Source organism: Cnephaeus nilssonii (genome assembly GCF_951640355.1).
Source record: "Cnephaeus nilssonii genome assembly, chromosome: 15".
NCBI lineage: Eukaryota > Metazoa > Chordata > Mammalia > Chiroptera > Vespertilionidae > Cnephaeus > Cnephaeus nilssonii.
This window is the reverse complement of record NC_137086.1, coordinates 20531093-20551432: the sequence shown is the minus strand read 5'-3', so window position 1 is coordinate 20551432 and position 20340 is coordinate 20531093. Positions and strand designations below refer to the sequence as shown.

Below are 20340 nucleotides of genomic sequence, written 5' to 3'. Positions count from 1 at the left end.
TCTGTTTGAGAAACTAAACCTTCAGTGGAAAGCTTCCAGCAGCCTGGTTTAGGATAAAATCAGCAATTTCCCAGGTGATAAGAAGCATCAACCTGAGATCTAGGAAGCTGATAAGCAACCTGAGATCTAGGAAGCCAAAGTAATGTGCTTAAAGTTATAGCCATAGAATAGTAATTATATTGATGTTGCACAGTCTCTGGTCACATGTGGAAAAGCCTTTAATCCCATCTTGTTATAAAAATTACTTGTGAAGATTACAAAGGTGATAGCCATAACATTTAATAACATGAAGGTAATAGATAAAGATAGTGAACATACTGGTGAAGACAAGTGTCACATAAAACCACCATGGGTTTTTCTTTGGGAAAAGGTGGAAATTAATCAGGATTTAATTAATGTGAACAGCATTCTGAAGGGAATAACAAGGACAGAAGTTATTTATGTGACTGTCAAATACAAAGAGATATTATATGACCTTTAATTAAGGAAGAAATTGTCTCTAAAAGGAGCAAGAGGTAGCACATCATTATTCTGTAGGGGGGGAAAAAAGCAAAAGAAGACAAAGTCAGCAGCTACAAATGTTGTTAACTGAGGGGAGAAAGGTAATTCAGAGAAGTGAATGACTTTTGGCCGTGTGGACTTTTGGCCTCCTTCCCTCCATACCGGGAACACCTGCTTCAGAGGCAACGCTGACCATCACACTGCTGACCTGTGATTAGGAGGGCAATCTACTGTGTGATCTATAGGGCGATGCTCTGTGGCAGCACCCTGGGTTGTTTCTTTATTAGAGATTGGGTTTGCATCAATCTGCTATCACACTATCAGCTCTGTGCACAAAGAGACATTTTCCAAAGGGGCAGCTTGTGGCTAACAGTGGAGTCTTCGGACAGCTAAAAAATTGAAACTGAACAACCCTCTTGAGGGTCAGATACCCTACGGGTCATGATAAGCACTGTGTTCCAACCAGCTCCGCCAGCCATGGGGATCCAGTCCACTCCTTTCAAAGGATTTAATTAACTGCTCCCCTCGTGTGCACCCGTGGGACATCACTCTCAAATTAATTCACCCTTTAAAACATATCCAGCTTCTTTCTTTTTCTGCATATTTTGTTTTTAGATCACCAGTTCCTGTAAGATATGTGATTAACTACCCTCAATATCTAGACCCTATTATATTTAATGCTCTTGGGCCACTTATAAATGACTTAATGATGCCAAGTAATCATAAATAGTGTTTTCAGGTATACCATACATGGAATAAAGAAATTAAGCATCATCTATTAGAAATTTAGAGACTAAGTAAAACTTTCCCTATCTGTGCTCCTTGAGGGTCAGGGGAACGTGGACACATTCAACCCATCAACATGAACCAGTAGGTATTCTTCTATGCCCAGCTTGGTCTGAGGACCTGCGAATACAAGAAGGTACAGCACCATACTTCCTTTCATCACTGAAGACATTAAACTTATTGCATCAAATGATTCTCACAACAACGTTGGAAGAAGCAGAAAAGTTATTAGCATCCTCAATTTGCAAGGGAAGCAAGGCTCAGAGTGGTGGTGAGTTTACCAACCACTAGTTCGTAGCAGAACTGGAACGACACATTCTTTCCACTCTTCAGGCAGCTGACTATCCAATTGGAGATAAAAGCTGCCGGGAGGACCCAGAGTCCTTTTCCTGTGAAGGTTCCCAGTGGAGTCTGGAGGAATTCCTTTCCGGAAGAGGCTCCCTGAGGGGCATATCAGTCCAGAAATTTTTCAGTCAATTTAAGTTATTGAAAAAGCCTCATTTTTGTAATTGACTTGTTTCTAGTTGTTGTTAAATTACAGCCTCGTAATCTATTTAAATGTCTCCCCCAAAATCCTGCCCTTGCCACAGCAGACATTTCCAAGTCTTGGGATGTTACAAAGTTGGGGAGGTTATCAATTTCTTCAGATCCAATTTCCCCCTTTTTATAACAAAATGCTGTAGAAATATCTTCATTATTCTGAAATAATTATAATATAGCCCATTACATGAAGATTTTTTAAAATTCTACATAATGCTCTAATTATAATATAAAAGGAGAATAAATGCCAATACTTTATAATAAATTAACACATTGTTCATTTTATGAAACAGGTATGGCCACTTTATAAGATATGAAGGAGCAGTCAGATGCTTGTCCCATCAACCACCCTGCAGGCAACAGCTAGAGTGCTGACTAACAAGCATCATTCCCATCAGTGCACTGATTTTCCAAGATGGTGTACTGCCTTGTTAAATTCCAAATAAAACAGAGCATGATCTTTTCTCGATATATCCCGGAGTTTAGGTCTTTCCCCTCCTCCTGGAGTACATGATGCAGAACTCAACTGAAGGCTAACCTGGAAAATCAGATGCCATTCTCTCCTTCTTACAATCTTTAAAGCAATTCTTATAGAGGCCTCCTCTCTTGACCTCAGAGGAGGAGCCAGTTGAGTACTGTCCTTTCACAACTCTTGACAGTGAGTAGCACACAGTGTAATCGCCGGTTTGTATACCACAAAGCAGAAATTTCAACTTCAAATAGAAAGGTAGCAATGTGGGAATCTTTTAGTTATGGCATGCATTGCCTCCATTTGAGAATTTTTCCAGTGCTTTTTTTGTTCACTTGAGGTTGCAATATTTCTTCTTACCTATAAGAGAGTGATTCAGAAGGGCATGTCTAGAAGATATGTGGGCATAGAAAGAATGAGATTCCACAATATAATCTGAAAAGCACACAATTGTGCTCATTGTAGTGATTACTAATAATTACACACAGGAGACCCTGACAAGGCACAACTGTGATAAATAAAATCACATCTAGAAAATATGATTTAATTTATTTGCAAATTTCCAGTTGTTAAGTCTCTCCCTAAATACCAAACTTGGAATTCTGGTAAACCATGTGTGAGCAAGGAAAGCAGGAAGAGTGAAAAAGCAAGGCTAAATTTTTCCATAGGAAAACTAAGGCAAGTCCTCAGAATGAAACCACTATGTTATCTTGATCTTGAAAAAGCCCAAAAGACCAGGCCCTGTAGTTCTGCATAGCTCTGCCTACCCTGTAGCCCCTGCTAACACCCTTTCCTCTCACTTCTGTGCTTTACACCCTCTGACTTTGTTTTCGTTTCCTTGACTGTTCCTTCTCACCCCAGGGCCTTTGCACCTGAAGCTTCTTCTGTCCAGGACTAAACTGAGTAAAAATGTCCACTCACCGCTCTTCCTCGCCAGTTCCCAGCCAACTTTTTGAGTTTTACAGACTCTCCTAAAAAAGATCAACTCCCTCTTTTAGAAAATTATGCAGTGTGGTTAGCATCACTTTCCCTCCCCAAGATAAAAGCCCCATTTGCTCATGTGTTCACTGATGATTCCCTTAATGCCTAACTTCACAGTCACTCAAAAATACTCAATAAATGAGTGAATGAGTGAATTATTTTTATCTGTGTTTATATAGCTATCAGGTAACTACCCAAAATCAAGTCCAATTCAAGCTATCTGCTCTAATCAGGAGATGCTATCTCACAGATAAAAGGAAAAAAAGTTTCCACACTTGTCAGGATATTGATCAGACATTTTTTAAAACAGTAGTGTGTATATAAAAATAAAATTTTATTTTATGTATTTAAATAACTTTATTTAAACTTATTTAATTTCAATAAATTAATGAAATGTATTAAATTGGTTTAAAGAAAATAAATAACAATTTCACCTACAAACCAAGGCCTAACCATCTAAATACCTAGCATATGCTAGATTTAAAAATATAGCTCAATGTCAAGTCATGTTAATGTTAAATTAACAGTAGATTTCTCCTAATAATGAAAACACAGTTTATAGTTTGTATCAGATTAAGGGTGTGTCACAAGAGATGTCAGAAAGACATGTGAAAAATCAAACCAATTGATTTTATCCTTCGATCTGTTATCCAGCAAATTAAATGCCTTTCAGTAAAATGTTGTTCTGAATATATATATATGATCGAAAGACAAGAAGATTTGATAAAATGTTACAATTATATTCAGATTTCCTTCACTGATTCTAATTATTTCTGAAATACTATTAAAAGCAGCTGTAGTTAGGGGAAGCAAGAGGCTCTTGAGAAAGCCCATACTTCATCAAACTTGGCTCCATTTGCCTTTCGCACACAGTGGATTTAAATGTCTGGCGATTTACTAGTGGAGTGGTGGGGTGGGTGTAGACGGAAAGAATCTTTCACAAGCTCTCTAGGCATAAGTCAGCTCTATGTTGTCGAAAAAAATCAGAAAGTATCAGCTTCCTATAACCTATTTAAAAGGCAGCCGCAGTCCTAGCCAGTGTAGCTAAATAGTCCCAGGTTGGATTTCCTGTCACAGGCTTGTACCTGGGTTGCAGGTTTGGTCCTGCCCCCGGGGAGAGGCAACCAACGATGTCTCTCACATAAATCTCTCTCTCTCTCTCTCTCTCTCTCTCTCTCTCTCTCTCTCTCTCTCTCTCTCCTTCCCTCCCTCCCTCCCTCCCTCCCTTCCGCTCTCTCTAAAAAATCAATGGCAAAAGTATCTTCATGTGAGAATTAGCAACAAACATAGGCAGCTGCACATCCAGGGGACAGGCAGTGGGAGAAGTCTATCAAAGGTGCAAAGAATAAGTGGGTGCTCGGTCTGTAGAGCATTTAAACACAATAATAAAACCAACCAAGGGTCATCTACTCTTTATTGTCACCATGTGCCATCTCACTGATGAAATTTTCTCCCTGCCTGCTTGAGCAGACTACCACCACCCACTTTAGTCTGCCACTCTTAAAGGAAAACTTTTACCCTGGAATACTAAGATCCTTATAGAAAGCATATGTGTTCCAATTGAAACCATCCAGAATGATTCCCCTGAAAATGAAAACTCAGTATGTTTTAAAATACTGGCCTAAGGGGGTTGGGGGTGGGGGTTAATGGCATTCAGCCAAGAATTGAGCCAAAGAGAAAAATAAATATATTCTTCCCTTTCTTCTCTGGTCATTGCTTAGAGTACTCTTATTTGGGTCTTCTGTGAGATTATTGTACTCACCTTCTCAATGGTCTCTTCTTCATCTCTGACCATGCGCACTTTAACATATTTCATACACTTTTCAAATTGCACCTTCTTCATAAAGCAGACATTGGCTTTAGCATTCATGTGCTCAAAAATCTTCAATCTAATTCTAGCTATGAGTCTTAATTCCAAGAGGTCATAGATGGTGTCTAATTCATTTTTTAATCACAAGAGAACTTAACTCATGGCTCTGAATAGAGTAGTCACTCATTATTTGCTGCCTGATTTTAAAATTCAGCCAATAAATCTGCTTCAAAATTTCCTTTAAATGACTGCCCTATAATGAAGCATGTTCCATTAATTTGCATCATTTATTCAACATATTTATTGATCATCTATTATGAATTAGGTAGGCACTTCGATGTGTTGAATAATTTTCCATACAAATTTGCCTTTCCTTGAGCAATTTCTACATTCCAAGTTTTTTGTTGTTGTTGTTGTTTGTCTGTTTTGGCCAAAGAAACAAGAAGAACAAACATTTATCTTAAGATCCCGAAGATACAAAATTTAAGGTTTTGTATCTTTTAGGCTTCACATCTATCAGTGTTCATTTCAAGAGACAAGTGAATGGGTCATAATCTATTTTGACCTAGGAACCTCTAAGTAGAACTGAAACCAAATATTTAAGATCTGCCAAATAAAAAACCATTAATCTACTAGTCCTATATAATAAAGTGGTAATATGCAAATTGACCATCACTCCAACAAGATGGCTGCCCCCATGTGGTCAAAGATGGCCATCCCCATGTGGACACAAGATGGCTGGCAGCGGAGGGCAGTTGGGAGGGACCAGGCCTGCAAGAGAGGGCAGTTGGGGGTGATCAGGCCTGCAGGGGAGGACAGTTGGGGGGGACTAGGCCTGCAGGGGAGGGCAGTTAGGGGTGACCGGGCCGGCAGGGGAGGGCAGTTAGGAGCAAGCAGGCCTGCAGGGGAGGGCAGTTGGGGGGGACCAGGCCGGGAGGGGAGGGCTGTTGGGGGTGATCAGGCCGGCATGGGAGCAGTTAAGGGGTGATTAGGCTGGCAGGCAAAAGCGGTTAGGGGCAGGCAGGCAGGCGAGTGGTTGGGAGCTAGCAGTCCTGAATTGTGAGAGGGATATCTGACTGCCCATTTGGGCCCGATCCTCCGATCCCACCGGTATTGGGCCTAAACGGGCAGTCGGACATCCCTTGAGGGATCCCAGATTGAAGAGGGTGCAGGCTGGGCTGAGGGACACACTCACCCCTGTGCATGAATTTCATGCACCGGGCCTCTAGTATACAGTATATATAAAAGCCTAAGTGACCTCCTGCAGCCAGCCAGCGGCAGTGGCTTTTGGCATCTGTTCCTTCCACACCCGGCCCAGCGACCATTGCCTCCTCTCACGACCCCACCGGGGTCTTCAGGCCCCGGACTGGGACAGGGAACTGGGGGTGGGTGGTGGCAGACACAGCCCCTTTCCCAGGGGGGCTGAGGGCTGGCTTCCTCCTCGGGGCCGGCGGCCAACCTCCCATGCCCTGTTCCTCCCCCCAACCAGCAGGCCTCGATCGGCCCAGCCCTGATCGGCCCTGATCGCCAGCCAGGCCTAGGGACCCCACCCACTGGGCCTTTAGTGTTAAATAAAATTAGAGGGGGAAAAGAGGTCAGCTATTATTTCCATGTGTTATTTGCAAAGTTGCAAATGGTGATTTTTCCCATAATTAAATATTTAGCAACAGTTAAGAACTATGTGTGTGGATGAGTGTGTGAGCTTGCATAAGAGTTTGTGTATGTGAGTGCATGCGTGTGTGTGTGCGTGTGTGTTCATACTATGTGTATTGTGTAATCTCAGGTAAGAATGTAAGAAGAAGGAAAAGGAAGTGTGGCGAACAGACAAACTCATGGGGAAAAGCACTGGAACCATCATTAAGTTACACATCTGTGATTTCCCTCCCTGGGCACCAGGGCTGTTGACTTTTTGGCACAAGGTTCATCCATGAGAGACCCCTGATGTCGTTTCCCCATCTAGTTACCCTAACGAGATGCTGTTCTTTCAGTAAATCCAAAGGGGACACTCAGAATTCTTGCAGTAGCTCTGCCTTAGAATAAATACAACCACCTGATGTGCAACCTCTGGAGCCGTCTGCCTTTTTGGAGCATCTCTGGGATTTATGTCATATGAAATGCTTCTGAATGCGGGGGTGGAAGCCCTGTGGCCAGGGCTCTGCAGCTGACCCTGATGGAGGCCAATGGCTTTGAGGTGCGAATTCCTAAAGGAACCGCATCTCAGGGCAGAAACAAATGATCAGACAACACTGTGCTCTACCATTTCATCTTTTGGAGACTCTCAAAAAAGGGGTTGTCACTGAGAAATCCTGACTTCATTCAGGTCCCTGCAAACTGACCATGTAAACTAGTCTTCGTGCCTGAAGTCTCTATCATTTTTCCTTGCTTCGTGTCTTCCATAGCAGTATCTGCATCTGACATCCTAGATTGTGCTGATGTGTTTATTTTGTGCACTGCCTCTTGTTTTTCTAATGGAATGCAAGTCCCAGGAGGGCATGAACTCTTACTGATGTTTTCACTGTTGTATCTCCAGGGTCTCGTACAGTGCCTGGCCCAGAGTAAGTCCTCATAAATATTTGTTGAATGGATACGTGAAAGAATGAAGCAAATTAGTAATACGACTATTCTCAACTGTGTGTTTTTTGTATCTGCTCTACCCAGCTTCTTGTCTTGAGTAAGAACCACTGACTTTGAACATAGCAGGAAGTTCTCAAGTTTCTTGAAAAATAGTAAGTGAAAATTACAAGTATAATACCCATAAAATATACACCTAAAGAACCCTTCTTAATAGGAAATAAGAGATTCTCTGACATGCTTACAAACTGGGCCAAACAGGAGCTTATAAGTAATTCCTGAGATAACCAACAAAGGGTCAGCTTACAGGCACAAGCCGGAGGCTCGGTCAGATTGCCATCTCCATGTGGTCTGGCCTCCTGCAATGTCACAGACAATCTGTCATTGCAGAGCAGGTGGCCAGGCAGAACTTTGGATGTGGATACGGTGACAATGTCAGTTGCTAACCAGGGCCGTCACTGTGCTATAAGGAGATGATTGCTATTAAGTTGCAATTTGCACTGGACAAGGGCCAAAGAGTCTCCCCATATAGGCCAGTCCCCATACAGGGGATAGTATGTGCTTTATGAATTCAGCTACCAGGCACCCAAAATTGCTCTAGGTGCTGGGGATTGAGTGTTCAACAAGACAGACAGGCCGTGCAGTCCTGAGCTTCATTTTCCTGACTCCATCGTCCATGCTGCTTATATATCTCTGTCAGGTCAGTTACAGTACCCACTTGTGCTTCATGGAGACTCAGAAAGACCCTCAAACATTTGTAAGTTCTCTTGAATTTCCAAGAGAAGTCCCCATTTTTATTTTTAGTTAAATATCAATGTTCAAAGGGGCAGCAGAATAGAAACAGCATTGAGGCAGATATAAAGAGTTTTTTTTTTTTTTTCACTTGTCTTTACTACTAATTACCAATTTGATCTTAGGCCAGTGGTTCTCAGCTCTGGCTGAACCTTAGAACCACCTAGGGAACTTAAAAAAAATACCAGAGCCCTTACTCCACTCCAGGTCTACGGGAACAGAATCTTGAAGAGTTGGCCTGGTCTTCAGTATTATTTTAAAACAACACAACTGATACTTCTGTATAGCCAGAACTGGGCAAACCTCTGTACTTTCTTTCTTAGTCTTTAAAATGAGAGTAATCATAGCTCACCCAACTAGTTCGTAAGGATTTCTTATATAAAACTTAGGCTGCAAGTGGCTAATAATTTTAATATCTACATAAACAATGTAGATATTGTTTATGTAGATATTACACTCAAAAATTGTAAATCTTATTCAAAGATGGCTAAGCTTTTGTGGGTGTGACAGGACAGTATGTTAAAAGGAAAGGAAAAAAATGTAGTTTATGTAGTTTCTGAGCTTTTCTGCCCATGATCGCTAAGGACTCTTTAGGTTACACTAGATAAGACTCTGAATTTTTAAAGAGACAAGAGCAGATAGTATTGTTATTTCCAGACATTTCCAGAGGTAGCAGAATCAACATCATTAAAACCATGGATTAAGACACCTTAAGTTCAGTCTATTTCCCCCTTAGGTATTTTTGTTATGACTATTTTCAAGGGCTACTGTCTGGGCACTGCGGTAATCACTAAAACATTGGCAGTTCTCAGAAGATTCTAATCAGTGCCCAGCAATTGGAGATGTAGAGGAAGCTATACATCATAGACGATGCCTTATAAAAGAGATTTATTGAAGAAGCTGAAGTGCCATCTCTCGGGGACATTGCTTCAGAACTGGATTGCAAGGAACAACTGCCTGGTACAGAGCACCCCAGGGCTTCATCTTGAGTCCCTATTGATGGAGAGTCCTTGAATCAATATTGAGGGAAGTCTGTGCAGACTCAGTGAGGACGTTTATGTTCTAATAAGATCCCCGGTAAGTAACATTCATGTGACAACCAAAATCTTCATTGCAGTGAACTTTGTTTAAAATGGCTCTATTGGAACTTATACCCGCAGATTATAATGGAGTTGGGACCAAGTTGATATCCAGACATAAAGGAAAATAAATATTATGATGCAGCCAGAATGCAGCGCCCCCTTTATCAGTCACATAACCACACTCTGTACTTAACAAAATCAGAATGCGTACAAGTAGCTTCTTTTATTGAAGATGGGAAATACTTTAATGCTGTAGGGGCATCAATTTTCCTAGATTATTTGTTGTACAGAATTCTGTATAACAAAAATGATAGCATAATTATTATCAGTAATGAGATGGTCTGAATATGTGGAACCTAATTATGTAGAAACTTTTAAAAAGACTTTATGACATTTTATGGAACTTTATTAATAGTTATATAAGCAACAAAATTTATTAAATAATTACTATACTCAGGAACTATGTCAAGTACATTACATACATTTTATCCCCCCTCTAGATTCCTGAAGGAAAATTTTACCAAATAGGTTTTCCTAACAGAAATTGTGACTCAGAGAGGTTAAGAAACTTCCCCAAGGTCACACAGCTAAAGGTGATATTCTGACTCCAGATATTCTGACTCCAAACCTTACCTCTTAACTAGTCTCTGTTATTTTCTGACCCCCTAGCTGCTCTAGATAATGATTCTGCTATTGAGTTATTCATTGGCAATCTTACCATTTGGTACAGTTGTGGGATACAGGCCAGATGTGTCTTTAATATAAAAAGGGGCAAAAATGAGAAATGCAAGTGTTAGGATTTTGTACAAACCCAACCCTTGACTTTAATCACTCAGATGCAGAAGTGCAGGCACCTGCTATTCAAAGACTGTGACAAATTCATAGGAAGCGGGTGACCTCACAGCAATGGAGCACAGAGGAGAATGGGTCATAACTGTTAGTCTATGAATAAGGCTGCTCCCACGCAATAGCAGGGTCGGCTTACCGGCTGGGGTTCCACTGTGGTGGTGCTCAACTGTTCAAAACAAAACAGAGAAGAAAAAGTTGAATTGCAGGGGTAAGACCCCAGAGAAGGAACAGTAGCACTTAGAAGTAAACCAATAATCTTGTCACCCCTGAAGCAAAAACCCCTGGGTCCCACCAGTAGCAAAACAACAACAACAACAACAACAACAACAAAGAAACCCAAAGGACAAATGGTTTTTTTTTATTGTTGTTGTCCCTGAGGTCCCTAGGTGTGGGGACATGGTTAATGCCACGCTCTACTAACTGGCCAGGCTGAAGACATTTTCTCTTACGTACAAATCAGTATGAGACTCAGACCATAAATGAGCAGAGATCTGAATGGTAACAACTGGCAAAATGGTCAATGAGGTCAGGAAGGACTAGTTGTATATTAACACACTTAAGAGGCACCAAGCATTGAAAAAAATAGTGATGGCACGTCTGACCTAAGTAATTCAAACTAAATTGAAAGGAATTACATGATAACAGAATAAAGTTTCCCTGTGATGAAAAAAATTAGTGGGTGTTTTAGTAAAATATTAAACTTTTTTTAAAAATGTGGTACCCCTGATCATATGTCTAATTTTTCCACAGACTGGATAAAAAGTTAGGCCTAATCCACAAGGTTTATACTTTGGTCTGAAGACAAGTTAATTAAATCTCCTGAAGATTTTCAGGAAAATGGTTCATGAAAACCTGTGCCATCTTTAGAATCTATCAAGTCTTAGTGGAATCCCCAAATGGTCCTGGCATACTGTTTGGATACATAACTGTGGAAACCTATACTCTGCATCTCAAGTCCAAAGGAAAGAATGGCAATTAATATCCAAGGATACAATTAAGAAATACTACTGCCAGTGGAATGTAAATCACCACCTTTCTACATACACTATTTCTTCTTTCCAAAGCCGCAGCCGGCAGCAGCCTCACAATTTCCTTCGCTAGAGCCTCGTGCCAGTGATGTAGCCTTTGATAATTCTTGCAATAAAAATCCAGTCATGCTTGACATTTAGGAGGGAGCAAAAGGTTTGATTTGCCTCAGGGCCCTGGAACCCTTAGAGAGATGCCTTTAATGAGAAATGAAAGGCAAAATAAAAATTAGGGGTTCAAATATCGAGCCAAATCAAAATGGGTGCCAAATCACTAGGCACTAGGTGGCCTTTAAAGGTTCTAGATAAAGAGAGGACCATTTAATGGAAGTTTTTCCCCCCAATAATCCAAGTTGACCTGCTCTCAGTCTTGGCTGGAAGAGGAGGAATAAAGAGACTCAAGATGTAGCCTTCATGCTTTCTTGGCTACTGCCAAGATGGACTTTGGAATAAAGTCCTTGGACCACTGGAATAAAGACGTTGAGAACAGGGTTCTCTTCATCCCACATCACAAGCATGCTTATAGTTTCAAGAAAATCAGAGCTTTCCCTAAGTGGTCCATAACAGCAATGATAGACCACACCCTTTGCACAGAATCTATTCCAATGAGATGTACTCCACACACATTTTCATTTAGCTCTCTCACTCATCTCCTTCAGTTAGCTTTGCCCCATTTCCTCTGGGTGGGTCTTTAGTTATATGCTCTTCTCTCTGTCATTTAGAAAGCAACCACTTTACTCTCCAAGCCCCATTTGTTGAGTATGAGCCAAACGTCTGCCTTTTCACATTCCCTTAAAGTCAGGACCCTAAGTCAGTGGTCGGCAAACTCATTAGTCAACAGAGCCAAATATCAACAGTACAACGATTGAAATTTCTTTTGAGAGCCAAATGTTTTAAACTTAAACTTCTTCCAACACCACTTCTTCAAAATAGACTCGCCCAGGCAATGGTATTTTGTGGAAGAGCCACACTCAAGGGGCCAAAGAGCCACATGTGGCTCGCGAGCCGCAGTTTGCCGACCACGGCCCTAAGTGATTTTTGGCTGATGCTCTCATTTTTGGCTGTGACCTGTGTCTCCCCACGTGTGATTCTGTTCACACCCACCGGTCAGTGCAGCCTAATGAAAACGTTTGTGCGCAGAGTGGCTTCCAAGAAAGTTTAACTCATAGCGAGGAAAGGGAATTGTTCTTAGAGAGGAATGATTCCTGGGAACACGCAAGACAAGAAGAGGCTTCCAGTTTCCTCCACCAAGCCCAGTGCCCATAACCCCTGGCTGGAATTCCGGAGACCCTTGCTGCTAATGCAGGTGAGGGCCTCATTCCGGCAGCAGCACCATCACTAGTACGTGATGCCAAAGTGCAGATCCCAGGCCTGCTCCAGATCTGCTGCAGAAGAAATGACACTCCCCATGCTATTCACACACACATGCTTGTTTGAGGAATATTGGCCTAGAACAGTGACTTTCAACCTAGGTTACCTAGGAATCAACCAAGGCCCTAGCCAGTTTGGCTCAGTGGATAGAGCGTCGGGCTGCGGACTGAAGGGTCCCGGGTCGATTCCGGTCAAGAGCACAGAATCTATTGTGGCCTCCATCCCCAGTGAAGGGCATGCAGGAGGCAGCTGATCAATGATTCTCTCTCATCATTGACGCTTCTATCTCTCTCCCTCTTCCTTCCTCCCTGAAATCAATAAAAATATAAAAACAAAAACAAACATAGGAATCAACCAGGGAACAACAAAAAAAATTTACTGATGCCTGGGTCCCACCCCCAGAGATTCCAAGGCAATGGGTCTGGGGTGTGGCTTAAGCACTGGGACCTTTAAAAGCTCCCGAGGAGATTTTAAGGGATGGTCAGGATTGAGAGCCACTGGGATAGAGGCAGAGGAGGGCTCCTTCCATTAGGGCCCTCTTAGCCTCAGAGTCAAACAGTGGGGTTCCTGGTCAGAATCTCTTTTTCCTGTGGGCTGGCTGCCCCAGATCTGCACTGTAAGTATGGGGGAGGATTCTGCTAAGGAACTTAACTTTCTGCCTAGTGCTCTGCAGCTCTCTCCTTCCCTCACCTTCCCCAGCCCCCTCACTTCCATACACACACCTTGACGAGTCACACCAGCAGGGAACATCTACTGGTGCTTTAAAAATGCAAAAAAAAAAAAAGTCCTGCTTGAGAGCTACAGCATCAGACTCTCAAGAGGGGACGCTGAAATCTGCGTTTTGAACCGGCTTCCCAGGTGTCTGACGTGCAGCCAGGTTTGCGAACTCCACAGTAGGTCTAGCCTTTCCATCCTGCCAAGTCATTAAGGATTTGTAAGGATGAATGAGCTGTCAAAGAGAGCCGGGGCCTGGTGCAGCGCGCCTTTATTAATTATGGGGAAGTGATGTATTGGCAATGATAATGCTTCTCTTGGAAAGGGCGGTGAATGGTTCGTGGATTTCTGCATCAGACCTTTCCCAACTCGACCTTAGTGCTCAGCTGTTACTCCTCTCTGTAGTTGAAAAGCTGCGTGGCTTTCACATTAAACAGCCTCTTGATCATTATTCCCAGGTGAGCTGCCCTCTTGGAGGGAAATACCGGCCCGGAGGATCTTCCCCGAGTTCTTGGCTGGGGAATACCTCTCTCCCAACCCCCACAGCCTTATCTGCTTGCGTCAGCGGCTACTACCCGGCGTGTTACTCTGCAAGTCTGATATGCGGGAAAACACGGAGTGAGGATTTAAGGGAAAAAGCGATGGTACAGCCCCAGATCCCTTTGCTAAAAGAAAGCTTCCTTTAGCATGAGGGCTAGAGTCAAGGGAGAAAGACGTATCTGATGCACAATTGCAGAGGTGAGAAATGGGCAGGCGAGCTGGGGGTCGGGGCTCTGTCTGCGGGTGAGGCGAGAAAGGTTGAAAAGAAAAGTTGCCGCGCGGGTCGGTGCGTGGAACCCACGGGCTGGGTGCGGAAGAGCTGCTAGCGCGCGACCGGAACGCACTGCGGGGCCGAGAGCCGGGAGGAAATCGGAAAAATCTCAGCGGCGGAGGCCGGGAGGTTGGAAGGGCTCCCCACCCGCTCGGCGCTCCCGAAACGCGCCGGCTCCCCTGCCAGGTGGTTGCCCGGGGCGCCGGGGAGCGCGCAGGGGGCCGGGGCGCGGGGACCCGGCGGGCCGCGGCGGCGGGGCCGAGCGCGCGTGTGAGCCAGTGCGAGGCTGCGGGCGGCGGGCGGGCGGGCGGGTGTGCGCGGGGGGAGGAGAGCGCGCGCGCCGCCCGGGCCCCGGCCCTCCCAGCCTCCCGGCCTCCGCGCCTGCCTCCCGCCCGCGCGCACCGGCTGCCGGCCGCCGCCGCTCCTGCTCGCGCCGGCGCTGCACGGGAGCCTGCCCTGCGCGGGAGCTGCCCGCCGCCGCCGGCTTCGAGCTCTCTCTCCCCTGAAGATGGGAGCGACCCCTTCCTGGCCGGGGGCGATTTAAGAGGAGGGCGTGCGCGGTGTTGCCTGCTCGCGTGGAGGAACGGGGGACGGTCCAGCCACGCTCCCGCAGACCAGGTAGGGTCTTAGGGTGGGCGAGCCGGAGGGATTTGGTCCGAGACCGCCAACTGTTTGCCATTTGTTGTGCTTAAGGCTGCACTTCCCGCCGCTTTGACAAAGGACCGGCTCCTGAATGTGTGTGTGTGTGTGTGTGTGTGTGTGTGTGGACGCGCGCACACATTTTCCGGGTGTCCGGGGTTCTCGGGGAGTGAGATTGCTCGGGCTCGTGTGTCTGGGTGTGAGGGTGCCTCCCCTCCCCGCCAGTGCCGGCTGCCGGGGGAGAAAGGGCGGCCCGGGAGAGATGCTGCACCCTGCACCGCCCTGGGCTCTTAGGATTGAGGGCGCGAAGATCTAAATCCACCCGGATTGCAGCGCTGCCGGGTCCAGGCATCCCCAGGAACGGGGCTCCGAGGTCACCCCCCTCCTCGTCCTCCCCGGTGGTCTTCCCCCCAGGCCACGCTTGCGAGCGCCCTCTTTTCACACTGCGGAGCCGAGGGAGGTGTGGCCCGGGCCGGGGACGGACCAGGGGGAAATGCAGCGGGGAGTGGGCTGAAGGGCCCCCCTTTCTGAGCGCTCTGCTGGGTGTGCGTTGTGGATTCTGCACACACAGGCATCTCCCCCCATCCACGAGACTGGAAGGGAACTTTGCAGCTCCATTATCTGCCTCGGGGGCTTTAGGGAAATGGTCTGTGCTCTGAAATGTGAGGATACCCTTCTTGGTTCCACCTTAATGAAGAAGAGGGAGGTCTTATGGGTGGACAGTAGGCTGAAGAACCCAAATCCGCCCAGGCCATGCTTTTTAAAAACACAGAATGTCTGCATCCTTGATTTTCAAATCCCCCCACCCCCCTTGGAGTCTGTTGACTGATGAATGGTTTGGGCTGGCAATTCATATTTCCCTCTCCAGACAAAGTGGCGGTGGTTGGGTTAAGGGCAGAGTGATCACATTTAAGGAAGAATTTTTTTTTTAAGAGAGCGATGTGCATGGTGCCTGCAGTCGCTGGAAAGAAAGTCATGCTTTGCACTAGGTATCTGTTTTAACCCCCCCTTAGCCTGGCTCTCTTGCTGGTGGCTCTGTCTCACTCCTGCTAGTCAGCCACTGGTGGTTGTGAACATGACAATACAAACTTTGTCCTGCTGGAGGTGTAAAGACTAAAAAGAGAAGAAAGGGCATCAGTAGGAGGTGTAGTGGAAGAAGCTCTTTAAACAATGACAGCTATGGCAAAGACAGTACAGGCATCTCGATCATGGAGGAGCTGGCAGAGTAGGGAGAGACTCTGATATGATCTGGTTAAAGGCAGAGCTTGAGTATCTCCAAATATGAGCAATAGGACATCCACCCTCCAGCTTCTGTGTGAAGATTTCCTGCGGGAAACCTTGGGAGGAAACCAGGAGGGGGTTCACTAAGTGTAGGTCCCACCCATGTCCCCAACACACACACACACACACACACACACACACACACACTCCTCCCCCCTCACAAGCTGCTTTCTCTTTCTCTTCCAAAGCCATTCCCACAGCAAGTCCAGAAAGGAGGAAATGTATCTAAGGGTTTCATTCATTTCAGATAAGAAAACAAAGCAAAAATTGGAATGACTGTCTTTAGGTTCCTCTTTCAAATCCTGTGCTACTTGGATTTAGCTTTGTGGGTTTTGCCCAACTTGCTTAATTGGGAGGTGAGGCTGGTGTGAAAGGAGGAAGGAAGGGAGAGCTAGCTTCATTTGTGTGTGTGTTGGGGGGGGGGGGTCGTGAGTGAAAAGATTGGGGGGGGGAGGGCGAAGATTCATTTATTTTGTCAAGAAGCAAGATGTGTTTTCTCACTCAAATGGTTTTCATTTTATAAAGTCTGCCTGCTTGAAGGATTCCATTTGGATCTAAGAGCTCTTTAGCTAAGATTTCTTTCAGCTACTATAAGAGGATTCATGCCTTCCCCCCTAAAATGGCTGTTGTCTTTTATTGAATATGGAATGCTTAATTCCTAAGGGGGGGTGGCGGAAACTAGACAAAGGTAAACTACTATTCACTGTTGAGCTGTGCAGATGTTGCAAAGGATGGAAGTGTCCGTGACAATCAGACTTCATTTACTCTGTCTTGCAAGCTTAGCTGGGTTGGAAGAGGAGAGGAAGGAATGAAAAGAATATGAAGGCAATACTTTATCACCTATTTACCTACGTACCTATCAAACTGTCTACCTGTCTATTTACTTTTCACTGTTACTATTTAATTGTTTCCACTGTATCTTTTTGGATGAAGATTGAGAACTAGATGACCCTTTTGCTGACTATGAAGGGGAATAAAATGCATAGCAGTGCAGTATTTTACCTCCAAATAAAATCACAGAAGGAAGGTGAAATGTAGTCAGTAACACCTACAGGACCATTTGCAAGAATTACGTTAATTGCTCTTTTAAGCTTACTATGTTTTGAGAGAGAAAAAATATTCCAAGAAAGCTTCAGCATTTTGTTAGCAAGCTATATTTAACATGTTTTTTATCAGACAAAAATAGACTTTTATTTATCTTGCAAAGTAAACGCATGATTCCTTCCCTCTAAGTACTTCATGTGTTTCTTTGACAAAATAAATGATGAGGAAAGCTCTACAGATCCAATGAAGTTGCATTCCCCCTTTAAAGCAAGTGAAAGCATTCCTTTAACTCACGGATGCATTTCTTCCAAAGAAAGTGAATTTCAGGGCTTTACTATCTGATTTGCATGTTGCAGTTCAGTGAGAGAAGCCCTTTCTCCATGATGCCTTCAGATAGAAGGGAGGATAGCATGTAGGTAATAAGCCATCTGCCTCATCAGCATGGAACTAGGTAAGATCAACACAAATTAAATCAGGACAAAGAAATACACAATTAAAACAGGAGGGCAGAACACATAGCTTTCATCGTTTGTATTTTTGCAGAGTGTGTGTATGTTGCTTTTAACTCAAAATTAAATTGTTGCTTTACATGTGCTAGGAACTTAGGAATCAACACGCAATGATCTCTCTCTTCTTCCTGATCCTTTCGTGCTTTTTAAATTTTATTTTGTCTTCTAAGGGATAAATGTCTCTTGCCAGAACATCTTCCCAATTCATCCAGACCTCATAGACCCCTCATCAGAAGCTCTACAACATTGTCTCCCATCTGACCAAATTCTCCTGCTCCCTCTTGTGGCAAATATTCTCCCTGACTCTCCCAAGGTACCAGAATCCCATCCAAGCATCCTTTAGAACTCCCTTAGCTGCCTTTCATTTGGATTCGAATTCTCAGGAGTAATTGTGGCTCACCAAGCCAAAGGGTTGCTGAGCAAGCTGTTTCCAATTTTCTGTCTGAACAGAGGGGTGTCTAGGGCCTGGAGACACATTTGCGATTTAGACCCATTGGAAGGGAATGGATTCTGGGAATGTGAGCTTTTGGAGTCTGCCTGAAATTTTGACTTGGACTCAGGGCTACTCTGGTGGGACCTCATCAAGTTCAATGGGATTATTTCCAGTTTACTTTCTCTTCCGAAAGGTACCTCTGTGTATGTGTGTGTGTGCACGTGCACACACCTCTCTCTCTCTCTTCCTGACTCCCTCTCCCTCTATCCTCTCATTTGCGCACACAAAATATATTTTACATAATATATATTTTGAAGACTCAAACTAATCAACGATGAGTGTCTCACTAGGGTTTGTAAATCAAACAGCCCGTTTCTGAACTGGGGACTCCTAGGGTAAGTTACTCTTCCCAGTATGTTTTTATCAAGAGCAGTTCAGAATACAAATGAGGAGGTTAGTGCCTTTCCCAATGTGTTCGGTTAACTTGGGAGATATTCTCACAGCCCTCACTGCCTCACGTGTTTTTGGTAGGCTCGCTTTGCTGATAGTTCTGTATTGAACCCTAAGTGTTTTACTAGTGTACCTGTGTTTGTGATTGTCCTTTGACCTACCCAGCCAAGAGAGTGTAGTAAGTAAGTAACAAGATCAACAAAGGTTCACAAGAATCATATTTTCTCTTTTCCTGAAACTTCCTAACCAGTTTCAGGAGGAGAAGAAGAAAAGTCCTGAGGAGAAGGAAATGTGTCTGTGGGTCAAGGACAAGTACATTACAGGTAACAGTCTAAAGTGATAGTAGGAGGGCAAAACATCCCTAGGCACAAAGCATTTATCCATCCACCAACGTAGGATTTGAAATTCTCACTATCAGAGATATTTCTTTGAATAAGTCATTCTACCCAGTTGAGCTATAATAAAAGGCAATATTACCTAAGAAGGAGCTACCGTTAATTCTCACAAACCGTTGACATCTTACTCATTTTTGTACCACTTCAATTGGTTAATAGGATCAGCTGGCAGATAGAAAGGTCCTGGGGGCCGGGGACACAGGAAGATGCAGAGGAAGTGAAAGGATTTTGAAACTAGGTTGTCGTCTAGTCTAGTTAGTGGCCTCAGAGGGCCCTTCCGGTGGGGAAGTGTGAGGGACCTGGGAGCAGGGCTGCTCAGAGTAGCCAGAGGCAAAGATAAACGCCAGCACTGACGTTTTACAACTGGAGCAGCACGGGGGACAAAACTTTGATCCTTTCTTGCAACTTTAATCTTTTTAAAGTCTTCTGAGAAATGGGCAAAATCGTTTTCCCTAGTGTGAACGATATCCGTAAAATCTTGACTGCCTTCTCCTGTTTCATTTTGGAATATTCATACCAGTAACCTAGAAAGCTAGTACCATTCCAATGCAGACTAGTGATTTCTTGCATAAGTAATAGACATAGAAAAATACATGGAAATAGTGGAATACATCTTTATTTTTTTTAAAAGACAGAAAAAGTAATCACTTTGTAGTTGTCATTGTATGTGAAGTCAGCATAATTAATAATTGCCTGGTTGAGTCCAATGTGAGATGAAGTCAAACAGACAAGAGGGTGATTCAGCAATTTATTTCAACCAACCATGGTATTTATTGAGCACTCAGTGTATGCCGGGCTTTTCAGAGAATACGGACGATGGGGTGGGGAGGGGTGTTATTTGGCATTTGTTGAGCACCCACTATGTTCCAGGGACCAATCTAAGCAATAGGTACACACTTTCTCATTTAATGCTTATAAGTGCCCTGCAAGGGAAGCATGATTTTCCAAGTTTAGAGGTCAAGATGATGACTCCGCTAGGTAATTTATCCAAGACTTAATAGGTGGTGGTACCAGTTTTTGAGGATGTTCAGAGCCACATGTTTGTGCCACATTCTCTGTTCTTAGGGATGTCATGGTCTAGAACCGTGGTCGGCAGACTGCGGCTCGCGAGCCACATGCGGCTCTTTGGCCCCTTGAGTGTGGCTCTTCCACAAAATACCACAGCCTGGGCGAGTCTATTTTGAAGAAATGGCGTTAGAAGAAGTTTAAGTTTAAAACATTTGGCTCTCAAAAGAAATTTCAATCGTTGTACTGTTGATATTTGGCTCTGTTGACTAATGAGCTTGC

At 44.2% G+C, this 20340-nt stretch overlaps 1 protein-coding gene across 6 annotated transcripts in view; it reads left to right on the top strand.

Annotated features, from left to right (window-relative positions):
- SLC8A1 (solute carrier family 8 member A1) overlaps window positions 1–20340 on the top strand; it is a 354154-nt gene that overhangs the window by 36923 nt on the left and 296891 nt on the right. Inside the window, exon 1 of one of the 6 annotated variants that reach the window (XM_079791814.1) lies at window positions 14096–14229. The exons of 1 other annotated variant lie outside the window; for it this stretch is intronic. The gene's annotated coding sequence lies outside the window, so the exon portion shown is untranslated. Of the gene's footprint in view, window positions 1–14095; window positions 14230–14411; window positions 14489–14828; window positions 14921–20340 lie in introns of those variants that run through there. 4 more of the 6 variants (XM_079791813.1, XM_079791816.1, XM_079791811.1 and 1 more) reach the window with 4 other exon arrangements.